The following is an 18,857-nucleotide window of genomic DNA, read 5'->3' on the forward strand; positions in this document are numbered from 1 at the left end:
AAAATCATGAGAATTTAGGAGGGAACATGATTTTTCAACATAATTTTCCAACATGCAAAAATATATATTTTTTTTCTCTGGACGGATGGATATATATATATATATATATAATTTGGAAAATTGCACGCAATCAACTCCCTTGATCAAATATACATATGTGCACACAAATGTCACTAACCTACGACTATTTTCTTCCCTTATATACAGTAAATGACCCAGCGAGTTCATTCCTGTGTTGAGAATAGCTTGACGTCAGTCACTGTCCCCCCCTTTGCCCACCGTCCTTCCGTTCCTCTGTATTCTGGCACACTTTTGAGGGAGGGTTGCTGTCTATAAATCACACCGCTATATTTCCCCCAACAGTGACTCATGCCCCAGTTACAGACACTAATTGATTAGAGTGCAGAACCATTATACAGAAACCATACAGTATCCCAGCTCAATGAAACAGACTCATAAATCTTATCACATCTCATCTCATCTCTCTGTATTATTATCTGTATATATCTGTATATATCCCAGAATAGGAAGCCACAGTACTGCAAACTGAATTCACAAACTGGACAGGCATTCCTATAGGGCAAACAACTGCTGAGATGTGTTGTGTCAAATATACAAGTACTAAACGCTAAAACATTAGTATCAAATAAACTCTGAAGCTATTAATCCACTCTGCGCTAAGCTAGTTTTCAAATGGTGCATCGGGACGGTTGTGTTTTTGTCTATTGAGCAGCGACAGGAAGAGTCCTGGGTTACTGTGTCAGTGGGCAGCTGAGACAATACACTAAACAGAACAGACGCAGTCTTTGATCACACTAACAATAGTGAACAATCAAATAATTGACCGAACAATGTAGAATCAGATAAAATTTTCCTTAATTTTATCCTCTTGGTTTCAACCCCCCGTCATAAGAGCAATGCAATCATTGTTAAAGGAGATGTGCATCAGAGGGGAATTTTCAAACCACCGTTGCAATCAGTTTCAAGTGCCGTTAGGGCGAATTTCCTGTTGTACTGTTAATTCTTTGCTTCTTTCATTGCTCATCATTGGATTGAACACACAGGGTTTCAATTTGGCCAGCGGAGAGCTGCGGCTCTAAGAGTTGCATTGCATGACGTCAGAGATTTGATGGAAGATGCATGACTCAAATCAGCCATTTAATTGTTCTTGTGAATTCCACCGCAGACCGCCTGGAGTCCACTTGACAGAGAGCACAAATGAGCACGGACAGAATAAGAAAAGCTTTTAAGGAGACATAAATCACATATAATCTCCTTTTATTTCAATTATTTCTCTTATGTGATGGGATGAAATGAAGTGCAAATTGGGCAGAAACATACTCATATCTAGGGCTGCATTTATTTTAATCGTGATCACGATTTCTGCTTCTTTAGATCAATTAAGCCTAAATATACATTGCCAAAAGTAAAAGGCTAAACGTAGGCTATAAAAGACTGGCACTACAGTCACATGACTTCACAGTCACTAGTGTTAAGCTGCTGACAACTTTTTCAGTCTCTATTTAAAAACGTAAAAAGTTTGATTTACAATAGTTTGCAAAAGTGCCATTATAAAAACAATGGGAGTGTGAAAGCAACTATAGGTAGATTAGCTTTCCTGTTCAGTATAACCTGTAATGTTCAAAAGCTTCACAAGGAGGTATAACTGGTGTATTTTATGTTGCAGAATAAAACATGAAAATATCTTGATTTTGTGTTAATCACAGACCTTATTTCAGGTATTTACCCAAAAACCCCATTCAGAAAAAACCCCATTGACTTCAGCATGATGGAACCGGATGTGCTAAAAATGCAAACTCATTTCCAGGTGATGTTTGAGCAGAACAGCATGAACATCATTTGAGTTTATTGGAATTAATATTAGGAATTGCCTTTAAAAAGAAGCTTCTTAAGATTTTACCTCAATGTAGAAATTGAGTTGAGAAATTGAGTAGAATGTGCATGATAAATAATAAATGTTAAGGTAAAATATGAGTTGACATTCACTTGAATTGTGCTTACATGCAAAAGTGCATTCATTCTGATGAAATGTAAAAGGAAATTTCTCAGTTTCACAATTAATAAATTGCATAACAACATATCCCTCTGTTTCTTCCTCAGTAAAATGACTCATGTTGATGTTCATTCTTGCATAAACAAATCTCCATACCAGGGTTGCCAGGTTTGCGTAACAAACCAACCAAATTGGTATCTAAAACTAGCCCAATCGCCTAAGGCCATGTCCACACGTACACGGATATTAAAAAGGATATTTTTTAAAAAACAATCCCTGTCAATATGAAAAGCAAACGCCTGCTATGAAGCACTGTCAATAACATGCCAAGCCAACAGGTGGCGATATAATCTCATCCGTAAAACCATGTTGGCCAATCAGAAGCCTGAAAATGTTTCCAGTAGGCTCTGAGTATGAATAACACTGAAATCTGATTATTTGATAATCTTCACCCTGGCGGGAGTTTTCAAAATGTTCGGTTTCAGTAATCTGGCGTAGCGTTTGCATGTGGACGAATGGCCAAACCACGTATAAAAAGCTGCCATTTTGAGAATAACAATGTTCGAGTGGACAGGACCTCAGTCACCTCAGTCAAAATTGCGTTCCAGGGGACCGGACGTATAGCTTCAACCTGTGGACTAAAAAAACAACCCGCAGTATAAAAGTAGCCCAATTCCACAGGAAAACAGAAGACTTGGCAACCCGGCTCCAAACTCAAGGGGGTGACAGAGTTACCTGCAAATGTGTGTGCCATTAAACCAGATATTATTTAAATAGCTAGCTAAAACATTTTCACAGGTAAGTAGTGGTGGGAGAACATATTAGCACTGTAGCTAATGACTAGCATGCACCAGCTAATGACCAGCCAGAACTCAAATACCATGTTTCCAAACACACCTAGCATCTAAAATGGGATTTTCCAACAGGGATATCATAGAATGGGGCCAGATTTCAACGTCAGGGGCGACTCATCATGAACAAATGAATGTCACAATATGAACTTTCTGTACAGGGAGAACACTAAACCCCTGAAGAGCGCTAATGCCCCAGAAGCAGCACACACACCCAGCATGACTTGTCAGCCACTGTTGTAGCAACAGATAAAGCTAAGTATTCTGATGCAACACATTCAACACTGCATTATTGTCAGAAAAAAAATTTAAAACTTTAAATACATAAAAAAGAAATCAATAAAACAAAGAACAATGCAGATCAAATTGTTTCCAGGCCATTAATGCAATTGTGAAACTCTGTTATTTTATCACGTGGTTAGCATTGTAAACTGACCGATTAACACTGTCATGGTTATTAAATCAGTATGTATTGTTACAACCACTCTAATACAAATGACTTAGGTGTACTTTTTACCAGTCAGACATTTTGACAGAGGAGGCAAGTGCCTGAAAAAAAAAAAATAATAATGATAATAAAAACGGTTGCTGTGTTTGGCTAATTACCCCTATCATGCTTGAAACTGGCCAGCTAATCAGCCTGAATGGGACAAACTGATGGAAATAGATGGACTAATCACAAAGTACACTACTCACCCACTGAGGAAACACCACTTCAGTCATTTTTCAGTCAAATTCACTTAAAATGTCTTGATATGATGATGCAAGGGTGAGCTGTTTAAGGAACCAATCATCTTGAACATTGATACCTGCACACACTTGTTTTTTTTTTTACTGATTACATTTTTTTTATGATTTTATTTGTAAGATTTACTAACTAGCAATGTGAAGAGAAGGGTTTTTTTTAGAAAGATTTATTTATTTATCTTTCATAGAAAATAATATTTTAATTAGTTTTAATATTAAAAATAAGAGTGGGCATTTTGTATTATTTGTGTTGCAATCACTATGTTTAGTTTAGTTGACATTTTGATATAGGCCTGTTAAAAACGAACTTTAAAAAACAATATGCTATGAACCAACAAAAAAAAAAAGTCTTGCTTGCATAAGTAAATGCTGTTCCATTAACCCAGAAACCTTCTAAACATCAAAAGTTACAGGAATTTGAATCAGGCTATAGAAAAACTAAAAGTAGAAAGGGAAATTTGCCTGCTCAAGTCCACCACACAAGACGGTTTAACATTCAAATACTCACAGTTTTTCTGGAAAGTAATCATGTCAGTCTTGTTTAGTCAGCCAGTTCTTCTTCGTCAGTTTCCCATATGCTAATAATCACTGGTTTGAAAGATTCTGAAACATGTTTCCACAGAGCTATCAATGACCAAAGAAGGATAAACCAGGTAGCAAGATTTAGCATAATTGAAATGACAAAACCTGAAACAACGTCAGATGGAAGCGAGATTTAAGTCTTTGGGTTTTTCTGAGAATATTCTCTGAGATTTGAGACACAGATTACGAACAGGGGAAGGTTTTCATTTAATCTCATAACATCAAATGGCAAACCATGCTCATCCACGATGTCAAACATGGTTCAGAGTCCCCCTGTGACAGGGTCATGTCTCTGGTACTGACAGCTGCCACTAGACGGGCTGAGATTATGGACAGGACAGCTAACGTACTGTGTTCCAGCTCAGACAAGAATCAGTGTCTTAGTCTTTCTGGGGTTTTGACTCATTGGTGGTGTACAGGAACCTGCCTACAACAGAAACAAGTAAGATGTAGGTCGCAGACTAGATATCCAGCATGCTGCATTTAAAGGCTTGCATTATGCAAGACATCCGGCATGGCCCAAATAGCATTGTTTACATTTGCTGAAGTAATAGTTCATCCAAAAATGAACAATCTGTCATCATGTACTCACTGTTATGTTGTGGTTTTCTTTGGTATACCACAAAAGGAGATGTTAGGCTAAATGCATCTTTTTTTCCATGCAGTGAAAATGACAAATAAAATAATTTAAATTCAGAACATAGGATTTGTGTGGGGAAAAGATAAAAATGTAACTCAGTAGTCACTCAAAATATTTTTCTCTGAAATGGTTCACAAATCTGCAGAGCCCTGTAATATGACAAAAAATAAAATAAAAATAAAAAAAATGTGGCTGAAAGAATTAGATCCCACAACTAGTAATTCATGGCCAGGTTTTATACATTTTTACTAGTTTTTTATTCAATTGTTTCCACGACTTACAGTTTTCATTTGTGGCCATGTTTTATTAATTTGTTCCCCTTCCTTTTATTAAATAATTTCATTAAAATTTTAATTCCTGGCCACTTTTTATTCAGTTGTTCCCTTATTTTTATTAAATCGGTTCTATGACTTAATACATTTTTATTCATTTGTTCCCCTCTTTCCAAATTGGTTCCACAACTAATTAATTTGTGGCCATGTTTTATTAATTTGCCCTGTTTTTTTTGTGTTTTTTCCACAAAATATGCATTTGTTGCAACATTTTAAGTAAATCATGGCCTTGTACCAATTCATTGCCTTGTTTTAATTTTGTTAGAATGTGATTAAAAAAAAAGAGGGAATAAGCCAAGGAATCAAATTCCCAACCTTCTGTGCATTTCGAATACTTCCCATTATTGATGTCAAATTTGCTGTAATACATCTTGATTCAATAAAATATGTGAATATATGAGATCTGAGAAGATTACCAGTCAATAACAACTTTTATCATGCTTTTTTTGTCATTTTATGACCGTGACAGTTCTTGGTCCCCATTCACTTTTATTGTATGTAAAAGAGCAGCATGAACAATCTGCTACATTTCTCCTTTTGTGCTCTATGAACAATAAAAAAACATTTAGGTTTGGAATGTCATGAAGGTGAGTAAATGAGAGCAGAATTATGATTTTAGAATGAACTATGCCTTCAAGACCAGCACTGGTGCGTTACCAGTACAACCTATTATCATGTTCCTTTATGCACTTTCAATCATGTACTTGCGCTTAATTTCCTTCGTTTTTGCTACGACAGGATTCTAGGCCTACCAAGGGACAAGTGCTTAGTCTTGAATCACGTCCAGTCCGAGTACTGAATCAGGGAGACAAAGAGATAGAGGCCTTTTTATGTAAGTAATAGCGCTTAGAAGATTTGAATTATGAGAGGTTGTGAGGACTGGCAAAGAGCTTGAGGTGAAGAAGTGAGACAAAGCTTTATGAGGATGAATGTGGAGACACAGCAGCAGGTTATCAGGATGAGACTGTTCTGTATTATGATTAATAACTAAATTAGTCAAGGTCAGAGCTTTTCCTCTTATCTCTGACTGAAGCCACGGGATCTCATTAAACCACTGAGCTTCATTGTAGTCTTAATTAGTTATGTGTCTATATATAAGCAAAGCTATCCCAACTTTTAAGTCAGAGTGTTTCAGCCATATGCATTTCATCACATCTGGATGAAGGGATCGTATGCATTGGAAATGAGTGAAGGCATCACATGATGAGCTTCAAACAATCACATTTGTCCAAGGACACGTCTTTGTTGTACCACGGTGCAAACATCAGGAGAAACAATGAGTGGCAGTGTTTCAGTCAACAGCAGCCCCAAAACAGAGGACTTTTGATTTGGCTGGGGCCGGCGTTGATGGTGGGCGACTGTATAGCAGATCTGTTTTCATCATAAATGGTCCCATGAGAGGTAGGGGCATGCCCTGGCCCCTATTAAAACTGTTGTTTGCGGTCACATGGCCTGCTTGCCCTGACAATGCATTTCTGTGTACTGAGAATATTTCTATATTCATGTGAGAAATGAGTTGCTAATGGGAAACCATCTATTAGGGGAAACCAGATTGAAGAAGGGGAAACGGTGTGCAAACTATTGGTTGGACTTCAAGTTCTTAGCCTAACAGTCTGAATTTGTCCACAAACTTTGAACCGCAGCTGCTGTCAAATAATCCCCCCAAAAATGCAAAAGAGATCTGATCAAGCTCAAGAGCGACGTGTTGCTAATCTGTCTATGAGTGCTGCTTTAGTTGTGTGTAATGTTCAAATTCAGGCTCTGATAAGATATGAGCTGTTTTGAGGAACAGCAGATTTCTGAAGGGGGTGAGGGGTGGGTTTATCTCTGTGCTAGCACTAGCTGCTGCACTTAGCTGGGGTGTGATTTCACTTTCACTGTAAACACAGTCCATGAGGGCAAGTATCATCACAAAACTGGACATACACTCTTTTTGCAAATAAATTGTTTTCTGTAACAACAATATTACACCACATGTGCTGTTGAACCATCAATATTTTGACAGTAATGACTGCTAGTGATACTGATCTAAAAGTGCGGTAACATTAGTCAAATTTTGCTGACAACTGACATTGTCAAAGTACTGCTCACACAGGAGTCATTATCAAACCAAGCAGCTTTCTGTGGTCAACATGACGTGACCTAAGGAACCCTTTGCAAAAATCTGCGTGTTACATTTTTTGCCCTCACAGAAAATTTCCATACTGTTTGTTAAAGGGTTAGTTCACCCAAAAACTCTGTTATTAATTACTCACACTTGTGTCATTCCAAACCCTTAAGATCTTTGAAACACAAATTAAGATATATTTGACGGACCCTGCATGGACAGCAACGGAACTGACACGTTCAAGGCCCAGAAACACAGTAAGGACATCTTTTAAATAGTCCGTGGGACATCAGTGGTTCAACAGTAATGGGCTTATATACATGGTATTACAGAAAAAGCTTGATCCTAACCTTTTTCTCTGTACTGAAATCTCAGTTGGCCAGACAGTAATTATTATTTTCTGAATTGTTAAAAATGAGGTGTCTGGGATGCTACGAACCTGGAGACTGTTGCATAAGCTACGCTGTGAGTTTTTAGTAGCTTTTAAAAAATCTTAAAGGTGTGATACAGGAGGAATACTGCTCATAAATGGCTACTGAAATTTTCACTTGAAACACTTAGCAGCTTGGACCCAGAAACAGTATTATATGCTTGTCATGACTTAACAAGCTGATCACAATTACAAGATTTGGCCTGGGAAAATTTACAAATTATTCTTGAAATAGAATTCACACTTTTTTTCACACAAGATTACTGAAATATAGATTTAAGATTTAAAATTGTGACGTAATGGAAGTCACTTTGACTGGATTAAAGCAGGCAAGATGAATGGAGAAGTCTGGCAAATGTCACTAGAAGATCAACTTAAGACATCTTAATAAAAAAATTCTAAACTTACAAGGTCAAAACATTTAGAAAAAAAAACACACACACATATTGATTGCTCCTCATGCACTTTCTAGAATCTAAATGCCCCTCCCCCAACACCACATGCAACGACTAGCAAGCGGCTAGTCATCTTTCACCACTCAGACTTTACTCAAGCCCAATGAGATGAGCTGTTTGACAGGTCCCACCACAACATCCTTTTTTAATAGGAAATATGTCCACACCAGTAAGAAAACATAAGACATAAAGAAATTTCATGTGGTCTTTAACTTTTATTGAACCTGGAACCATCCCATATGCTCAAAACATAACTATAGCAGTATGCTAGGATAGCTGTTTAAATATCTTCAGGTATCCTAATTATTTGACAACATTAGCAAGGATGGACAGCCTCAAGCCCTGTGCTTCCTGTGGAGCATCACTGTGTTCGTCTGCATGGCCGTTACAGAGGTCATATGACTGAAGGAGAGCTCATGGGGTGGTGGCACCCCTCCACCTCCCCCTGAGTCATATGACCGCTGTAATGGCTATGCAGATGAATACAATGACGCTCTGTGCATAATGAGAACAGAAAAGAGGACCCTCTTAGCTCATCTATGCTCGGTGACTCACACACAAATACTTTAGGACGTTTCTCAGAAAAAGAAAAAAGACTGAAGAAAAATTTTATCGTTCAGAGGTGCTTTTTCATAGTATGGGGGAAGTTATAATGAAGAAGTAATGAACTTAGAATACATTTAAGCATCAACTTTGTCTCAAATTACATACACATACACACACATATAAATAAATGAATATATATATAAAAAAAAAAAAAATATATATATATATATATATATATATATATATATATATATATATATATATATATATATATATATATTTATTACAGTTCTTTCTGGTCCTCGAATATGATTGGCTGAGAGGAGTATGATCTTCTGGAATTTGCCACTGGCTCTGATGTCTCTATAGTGGTTAAACATGAGATATCATTTGTTTTGGGTGAATATCACAGGCATTCTTTGGTCTTGAGAATCTATTATTTGTTTCAGAGAAAATAGTTTTGGTTGACAGGCAAAATCTTATCATGTTATATTTTAGGTAAATAGTATATCAGAATGCTGCCTCTGTACTTTTGGCTGAATTGCCTAGCAGCTTTTATGATGGCTGATGTCGTTTATTAAATATTGTTATTCAATGAATAAGATTTTATATAAATGCTACTAATATTTAATAACAGTTTTGGAATTGGGAAACAGTATGTTTGTTTAAGGATGTTGATTTTAGTTACATTATTCTGCCAGTAGATGGCAACGAGATGTTTAATGAGTGAGTTCGCAGTAAAGACTTTTATATTGAAAGAGAGTGAAACAGGATTGTAAACAAGGAAGTTATTTTTACTTTCAACAATACTTTGTAAGATGTAGCCAGACGGCAAGGAAGTCGACCGGAAGTTGAAGTCGGCCGCGTGCCGCCATCTTGTAGCAGAACTTCACTTGCGTTAGCATTCCCATTGACTCCCATTCATTTTGGCATTACTTTGACCGTGAATAACTTTACATCTGAGGCGTTTAAAGACTCCGTTTGTCCATTATTTATTTCTAAAGATACACGACAATGTATAAAGGGCTCCATTACCTTCTATGTTACATTATGGCCCCGTAGAAACAGTTTTTGTAAAAAATAGGCTAACGATTACGTCATAACCACTTGACTCTCTGTCTCATTATCGTACAGACAGGAGGAGAAGCTCGTAGGCAATTAACTTAATACGGCGTACTGGCGTTACATTTTAAAATACTATAAAAAATAATTAATCAGAATACTTACTCCTGCTCACTCGCGCCAAAGAACTCCCCGCTCAAGCTCGCCGTCTCTGCAAGATTAACGATGGCAGTTTGCACACACAGCTACTAGAAAATTTTCAGATTTCCAGAAACGGAAGTGCTAAAAAACGGGCTTCACGTCTCAATTGAGTTCCAATGGGGTCGATAGTACGACAAAGATATGGGTTTCTTCAGCAGACATTGAAACTAATGTCTTATTGTGAAAATGATATTGAACTGAAGAATGAATGCTGTATCAGATGCAGGTAACCATACTATTTCAGTCCACCTAACTCTATATACTCGACTTAAAACAGTGAGCTTTTAATACAGTAATACATTTAGCTTTCAGTAAAGCAACACAACATTCCTTCGTTACGAGTTGTAAAGTGATGTTTTTAAATTAGTAACGGATCTAGAGCTCAGCTGTTAAACTGTCAAACTGAGATTTGAATCTGTGGCAGAAGAAAGTAGCCTAGTTTGCACAAAAGAAGATATTTTGTTGTTTCTTGTTTTTACACTCTCGTGCTGTAAAGCTGTTGTATAAATGCAATATCACACTTGTAGCCATGCGATATGGCTGTGTATCGGCAAGCTGTGATTACCTGCGGCCGAATCACATCCATGCTGATATACAGCCATATCACACAGCTACAAGTGTGATATTGCTCATGTATATGTATATGTGTGTGTGTGTGTGTGTGACATATCAGGACACAACTCTGTATAATGACATGGGTATGACACAGGAATTACAAGGAGAGGGTGACTTATAAGGACATAACCCATGTCCCCATTTTTCAAAACGCTTATAAACCATACATAATGAGTTTTTTGAGAAAGTAAAAATTCACAAATGTGGGGTTGGTGTAGGGCGATAGAATATACAGTTTGTACAGTATAAAAACCATTACGCCTATGGGATGTCCCCACTTTTCAGAAAAACAAACGTGTGTGTGTGTGTGTGATGACGGTTATCTTGAATGCGTAGTCCATTCTTACCTGTCAGATCTAGTTTGTGCCTGCAGTGCTCTGGTAGCATGTATTTATGAGCCCTTGAATTTTCACTCTTAACTTGCACTGGTTGGTGGCATCTCGCAATAAACAATTAACATGTTGTACTTAGCCTTCCCAACTGCTTCCAGGCCTCTCAGAAACTTCTACCAGACAGTTTATATATATATATATATATATATATATATATATATATATATATATATATATATTTATAATGAAATTATGAAACGGTTAATATATCAGTATTTTCATGTGGATTGTGATCTCTTTCCTATCAGGTAGTGTGATGTCACTTACCATCAGAGTTTCTCAATCCATTCCTAAATGGTATAATCCCTAACAGTATAATCTGTATGAAAATACCTCTCAGCTCATCAAACTCTGACTGATACATTAAAATCAGCTTAATGGCATTACTGAAGTTGGTTGAGGTTCATGTATGCAGAAAATGTGATTAAATGGCTGCATGTGTACAACTTCATCTAAATAAATAGCGGATGAGCCAGCTGATATGCTGGATTTTACAATCGAATATGTCATTATGATGCATTACAGTATTATGGGATGTTTTTTTTATTCCAGGTACTGTTAAAGCTCCTAAAACCACTTCCCCTGGTGGTGTGTGTGCACAAAAAGATGCAAACACCTCTGAGTCCCTCTCCTGTACCTGCTTACCTAGATATAAGTATGTGACTCCTCTTCCTGCCAAGCGCCATTTACGAGTGATAGAGCCAGACGTCACATGCAGCCAAGCTTGACCAATGAATGCCACAAATTGCTCATCCAACTCATTCACCTTTAGTTTCAAAACACGAAAAACATGCCTATCATTTGCAAATGAGTTTCCATTTTTCTAGTAGATTTTGTTGATGTTTAAATACTTTCACCTATTCCAGTTTAATATGTAGAGACGACTAAAAGTAGGGCATTTGTATGTTGATTTCCCTTTAAAAAGTGTAAAGATTGACCAGTACAAATGTTCCAACACTGGCTCAACCAATGGTTGTTTGGTTTTGGGGCGGGACTATCTGTTTGTCCAAAAAGTGGTATAAGGGGGAGTGTTCAGGAAACCTGTTTGAAATAATCATTATTTTTGCAGTTCCATTTGGTGATATAGTGGAACAAGTAATATTTACATAATGTATTTTTAATTAATTATGCTTTATCTATTGATAATAATAATAGTAATTATAATAAGTTATATATAAATAATTGTAATATGTTAAATTATATGGGTATTTAACACAAGTATTTTTATTTATTTAAAAAGATTAATTTTTAATCACATTGTTTCTTTCAGTTAACATACTAGTTGAACACTAAAATAAAAATAAAAATAATGTGTAGTTTCTCACTTAATGAGGGCATAAAACCTAAAGTCTTGAAAATGTTTAATAATGGAAAATAATTATTTAATAAAAAGTATTAAAGTAGTTTTAGCATGTCACACTGTTTCAAATACATGCACTTTACAATAAGATATCATTAGTTAACATTAGTTTACAGCATTAATTAACAATTATCAAAATGTGTGTTACAGTACTTACTAGCCTTTCAGCGTTAGTATAAAATACAATTATTAGTATAAAATAAAAATATAACTGTTTATTGTCCATCTAAGGTTAATTAAATAATATTAACAGATACAACTTTTGATTTTCATAATATAGTAATTTTTGTAACTATATGTTACTATAATGAATAAATCACTAATATGTGATCACTAAGTATGTTCATTTTTTTATAAATAAGAATAAAGCAGAATATGTTGTATATCTACTGCAGATAAAGTCCAACAGACCATTGTTTTTCAAAAGCCAAATTAGTCACTTCATTCATTTCAGTTCTCGAACATACTTCCTTCTGGTCACCTCTACACAGTATTATGAAACCATTCTGTGTTATATGCAAAACAACGTGAAACAAACTGCTGATAAAAACTGTACACAGAAGCCAACACTGAGTCGATCCATCAGGAGAAATGTGATCTTGACTTCAGAATGTACAGTCGGATCCATTTCCTTCTGCTAACAGAATGACATGACAACAGTGCTTTTATGACAAATCACTTTGCTTTGTAAATGAACACCCATAAAGGTGCGATGTAAGCAAACATGTAAAGGTGATGCAGACATAAACCTGGCATGAATGGGAAAGTGACGTCAGTGAAAATCCCAAGTCTATTCGTCTTTTGACTTGTGACAGGAAGTAAAAACCAGAACATAGTTTTCCACAAACACAGTTCACATTTTCTTTGGAAAATAAAACAAATATTGTGTAGAAAACATTTTTTTTTTTTTAAGTAAAAATATTTAATACAGTCTCCATTATTACATTGTTTATCATGTATGATAAAGAATATTGGGCTTCAGATGGGAATGACATTGTCCATTGTTTAGATAGGAATTGATTTCTTAAAAATGGCCTGTTTGTTTAGTTCACAGGAACATGATTGCAAGCCTTTTCTACTTATTGCAACACTTTGGGCAACATTCAGTACCAACTTATCTCCCAGACAGTTTGAGCTGGTTTTACTTGAAATCTAAAACATATTTAAACCTTAACAAAACCAACTTAAGACTTGGATGTGATCTAGATCATAAGGAATTCCAAAATGCTTCTTACAAATGAAGATATAACTAATGACTTGTTTCAATTCAACAAAGGGCCTCTCTCACATGTGTTTCCATAAAACAAGGGCCTGGTCACCTCCTGGCCCCAAACTTGTCAGGGTGTTGGATTTTCCATGCTCTCATTGAGAAAAGCCCTCTCAGTTGACTTCACCGAATACTTCAATTCCAGCCAATCTTTGTCAGAAGGCAAATCTTGCACAATTTTCAATATGATATCACTCAAAGGGAAACTCCGGCTGAAACAAGAGAATATTTTTTGTCATGTGGGAATGCAATGATCAGTCTGAACCTTAATGTCATTCCAAACCCATTTTATGATGTTTTTTTCACAAAACACAATTTCAGATATTGTACTAGTCACTTTTTTCCTGAAGTTACAATGGTGACTGAAACCTCAAAAAGTCAAAAGCGCCAGAAAAGTGCAATTATGATGGTCCATTTGATTTGGTATCTGAAATCTTTGAAGTAGTACTGATGTCTGAATCATGAATGACTCCATTGAGTCAGATCTTATGAGTCAGTTAACCCTAAAACCCAGTTTGAATGATTCAGTCCCCTTTCATTGTAAGCAGATGTAAAATAGCGACCAGAACAATCTTTTGTTTCAAAGAACTATATAAATACTCATATTTGAGAACAACATGAGGGTAAATTCTGAAAGTAAAGCGCAAAGTTATGTTTGAAAACAAAAGAAGTGTAATTTTGAGCCATTAGTGTAGTTTTTAGAAGCATGCTTGTAATGTGCCACACATTGATCATCGACACTATTAAAGAACTGACTAATCCACAAACCTTTAAAAATGTCACACGTTTTACTAAAAAACAGTCAGGAGCCACGTACAACACACCAGGAATAATGAATAAAACTAATAACTGTTTCAGTAAGTGGTACCCTTTAGAAACTGTATCCTCTTTGGCAGATGTGTGATTTGTCCTGAGCAATAATGAACAGCTGGCTATCAGTGCATGTAAGGTCACCAGCGAGGTGTTTTGCCAGACCCCTGCTGTTGTGCCAAATCCCAGTTTTGATTGTTCAAGCATTCACTCTGAAAGCAGCATGTGTATATTTTGGCATTTCCGTCTCAAGAATGTTCCTATCATTGTTGAACTGAGACTAAAAATTCTTTCTCCCCATTATTTTCATGCATCCCGTTTTTTCTGGCGTGCTCTTACAAACATGGACAGAATTGTTTTTTGTCTCCACCAGACTCATGTAGGACGACCCCACAAACTAATATAATATATTTAATGACAGAAACATACCAAATAATAAATTTAACAACTTTCGTAGGTAAAATATCAACTAACATCAAATCTGTATGCATGCATGCTTTGCTATCGTAGCAGCAAGCTCAGGTATTTTTAAGACATGACCCAAATGCATAACAATCTGACGTTCAGTGGTTCAGACATTTTTTTTTTTTTACGGCATGATTTTGGCTCAAATGAGCTACATGGAAAACTAAGCCTAGCTGTGAAGTTCATTTTTAACCATCATCATCGTCTAAGCTTTCTTTGTGATCATTTTGTTGTTGACGTTTATATATAGAGTCTAAATATCACTGACAGTGATGCCTGTGTTTTGACGTTCATGATTATCCTCGCGTTCTCATAAGCAAATGAGGAGCAATATTAAAATGAGGGTAAGCCTTCTATAATGGGCATCATATCAGATGATAACACAGGATATACAAATATGAACTGATACTTAGCTGATGTTGTACAATCATCCTGCAGTTTGGACTGTTTGTGGGTTATGTAGGGTGGCGGGGAGCTGGTGTCTGCTCATCTTTGCATAACCTGTGTTTTCCTGCATCTTTACTGTATTTATCACTCGATGGAGCAACACTGGTGCCGCTATGCTGTAATGCAGGGAAGTTTGCTAGCGTAACTGTTGGCCAAACCTCCCCAGAGGAAAATTCTATTACTCTGTTATAGCTCAGGAGTTCTCAGCTATGTTTCTTTGAAGTATCGACTTTGTCTCAGATGTTTCTCCTAAAATGACTTTGGAAAAACACAAATACACTTAAAAATAAAGGTTCTTTTTTGGAATCTGTAAGGTGCCTTTGGGACCTTTAGTGGAAAGAAATTGTCTTTAGATAAAATATTTTAATGCTAAGGAAAATAAGTTGTTTTAGGAACTGTTCACTGAAATGTTTCCCTTTTAGAAGACACAAATGTGACTTGTTAAGGCAGAGTATAGTGTAAGGGAAAGAATATCAATGTGGACAGCATATCTCAAATGATTTAGTATTAGATGCATGTGACAAGAAATGTTTGAGTTCACATGGAAACTTCTGACTAGCATTTAGACAAATCGGAGCACAGTCTGAGACGCTGGTGAGAAATTTGATAAAGTATAAGTGCAGGACATCAGAGTCTTTTACTCAAAAGAGGCAATTTGCTTTCCCTTTCATTTCTTTGCCATCTAGAAGAAACAATTGAGACTTTCGATGAATCCATTCCTTCGCTTTTGGCGGATTCTCACAGGATATATGTTATCTTTCTCTCTCCTTTCATTCTGTGTACTGCATCAACCTCCGCCCCTCTGCCCCTACTATCCCTCCACCATTATACCCCCACTCCAACCACCTAACCCCTCCCTGTGTAGGATCCCTCGCACACATGCACGCCCAACCCTGTCACCAGGCTAGCCACCCTCTTTGCCCTAATAACAATCCTAGGAATTTTAGTTGGGGCAAAAACATTTCAAATGACACTTACTGGGGAAGGGAGAGAAAGGGGCCTGCCTACAGGGGGACCACAAACTCAGCTCTGGAACACACAGTGACGTGATCGATTGGGAGCGAATGCGTCGTTGGTTAATGTGGAGCAATCAGAGTCAAAAATCAGGAGGAGTATGGCCGAAAGGAGAATATCGGTACACCCCCAGCAGAAACAGCAGCCCTGTCTCTCCATGGGGTGTGCACCTTAGTCAGCTCTCTCTATATTCACCAGCCAACAGAGCGTGGTATTAACACACAATACCTAGTGTGCTGCCCTGTTTCAGATTCAATAATAGGTAACTGTTTAACATTGCACAAGACACGTCACTAGGTACAATACGTGGGCAAGATAACAAAGATGTTTAGTCCTCAATCATGTACTCATTAGCCAATCCAGGGCTCAGGAGGGCTGCTTTAGCATCATCCCTGAGCATCACCTCACCGAGATGGAGGAAAATACCATTCTGCTACCCGAGGTGCTAAACACGCTCATGTTCACCTTCCCAAGCCAAAAACAACCCAAGGACACTACCAGAGAAGCTAGCCTGGGTGTAACAACAGCAATAAGGGTGTGTGGAAAGAAGAATGAAAAAAAAAGGAAAAGACTCCCTTACCGTTTACCGCTTGCCGTCCATTCACCAGCAACACTGCAGAAAAACATTCGCTTGGGAGGCAGAGGGAGCACGCGATCCGTCCCTTTAGTCCTGAATCACCAACATCCTCCGATCCGCCAGACTCTCATCTCACACACTCATTCACTGGCACTCTTTCGTTGTGTCGTGCTCTCTCCTCCTCTTATAATTGTCGGTGTGCTATTTCCCCTCTTGTTAGCTCCAAGGCAGTTAAGAGACACTGCAGCGATGGGGGAGGAGGGTGTGTGCGTGTGTGCGCATGTATGTGTGCTTGTGTTCGTGAGTGAGTGAGGGAGTATGAGAGCAACGGAGGGAGGAGTCAGTGAGGATAGAAAAGAAGAGAAGGGAGAACAGCTAGTATAGGCTTAAATCCTGAGGAAAAAAGAGAAAGCAGAATAGGGTGCCAAGAATGATACAAGCCGTATCGCAAAGAATGATGGGTATGAATAGAGAATAAGGAGGCTTATCTGTGTGATTGAAAGATATGGCAGATGTTCTGCAGCCCTGCTGATTCACTCAGCCAGATGCAAGAGTCTGTCCACAGCAGGGTTGGTTGTGATTTCATTGATAGTTGAAAGAGCTTGCAGGAAAATGATTAAAAATATATATAAAAAAATGAGAGATAGAGGCAAAGGAGGGAGTTGAAGGGGAGGGAGGAGATGATGGCAAGGTATCAGGAGGGGGTTGGATAATGCTGTAATATGTTGCTTCTGTGCCAACTGTTTCTGTGACAGAGGGAACACTTCCTCTGCAGCTATTGGTCTCCTGCTTGTACGGATAGATGTGCTGACAAATAAAATATCCAGCAGTGTCTCGTAGGTGATTGGAGCATGCTCCCCTCACCTCCCGCCCCCTGTTGAGGCTACAAGGTTCTGCCTCACCCCAGGCAGCCGAGGACCACATCCAGTACGTTTGTGCTTTGCATCCCAAACAACAATTCACAGACATTAAATTGTGCATTTTTTGTTGCATTAGACATTCAGGGAGGTGCAGGGAACAGCAAGGTGCAACCAATCCTTGACTTCTGTAGTTCATTTCCGCTTAAGCATTGTACAATTTGGGGAAGTTTCAGTAGTCTAAAGATTTCTTTTGCTGAAAGGAGGAATCAGAAGGCTTAGTGTGACATCGTAAGTGACAACTGATTAACTTCCTTCGAGATGAATCTTTGAACACCAGTGAAAACATGTTTGGTTTTTCACAGAAGATCTTACTTTTTCTCACAGTGTATTGTACAATCTGACAAGTGACAGCTAAGTGCACGTGCAACTATTCTCATATGTTCTCTACCTACAAGGTGCTATTTTAAGGTCTTTTTTGTAGGTGACTATGGCTGTGGTCTTAGGTCATGTGTGAGCATCAGTGGATAAGTAATGAACATGAATCCAGATCCTATTAGATTGTGCTGCTTCCCTGTTACGTTTCACAGGATGTAAAAAAATATATATAATTGAGATGAATTTGCATAAAAATGTGTACAAATAAACATCTTTTTTGAAGTTCTCCTGTGTGGCGAATGGGGCGCGGTCGAGAGCCGTGGGAATGGAGCGAGGCAGGTGGAGTAAGTGATAATGCATGACACCTGCACCACTCACCGGTCTCGAGTCCCCCGGAGGAGCTCCGTAAGGGTAAAAGTAGGAGTGACGACAATGCAAGAGGAGAGAAGTCCAGGCGTTCCTCTCTGGTCCAGTGAGTGGCACAGGTGTCGTTCATTATCACTTACTCCAGCTGACTCGCTCCATTCCCACGGCTCTCGGCCCTGCCCCACTCGTCACATCCTGGCACCTACCTTTCCGTCTCCTCTGCTTGCCGAATTCTGGCCAAATTCTAAAGCATTTCATGTATTCTTTGTATATAAAAATTTTTCAATGTGTCAGTATTAAGAGGTCAAGATATTGGAAAACGCAAAGTCTATCAGGTGCAGC

At 37.8% G+C, this 18,857-nt stretch overlaps 1 protein-coding gene across 1 annotated transcript in view; it reads right to left on the reverse strand.

Annotated features, from left to right (window-relative positions):
* The window catches only part of LOC113054141 (guanine nucleotide binding protein (G protein), alpha z polypeptide), a 43,584-nt gene extending 26,237 nt beyond the window's left edge, over positions 1–17,347 (reverse strand). The window contains exon 1 of the mRNA XM_026219490.1: positions 16,918–17,347. The gene's annotated coding sequence lies outside the window, so the exon portion shown is untranslated. The remainder of the gene's footprint in view (positions 1–16,917) is intronic.
* Between the last annotated feature and the right edge of the window lie 1,510 nt (positions 17,348–18,857).

Source organism: Carassius auratus, chromosome 35, assembly GCF_003368295.1.
Source record: "Carassius auratus strain Wakin chromosome 35, ASM336829v1, whole genome shotgun sequence".
Classification (NCBI taxonomy): domain Eukaryota; kingdom Metazoa; phylum Chordata; class Actinopteri; order Cypriniformes; family Cyprinidae; genus Carassius; species Carassius auratus.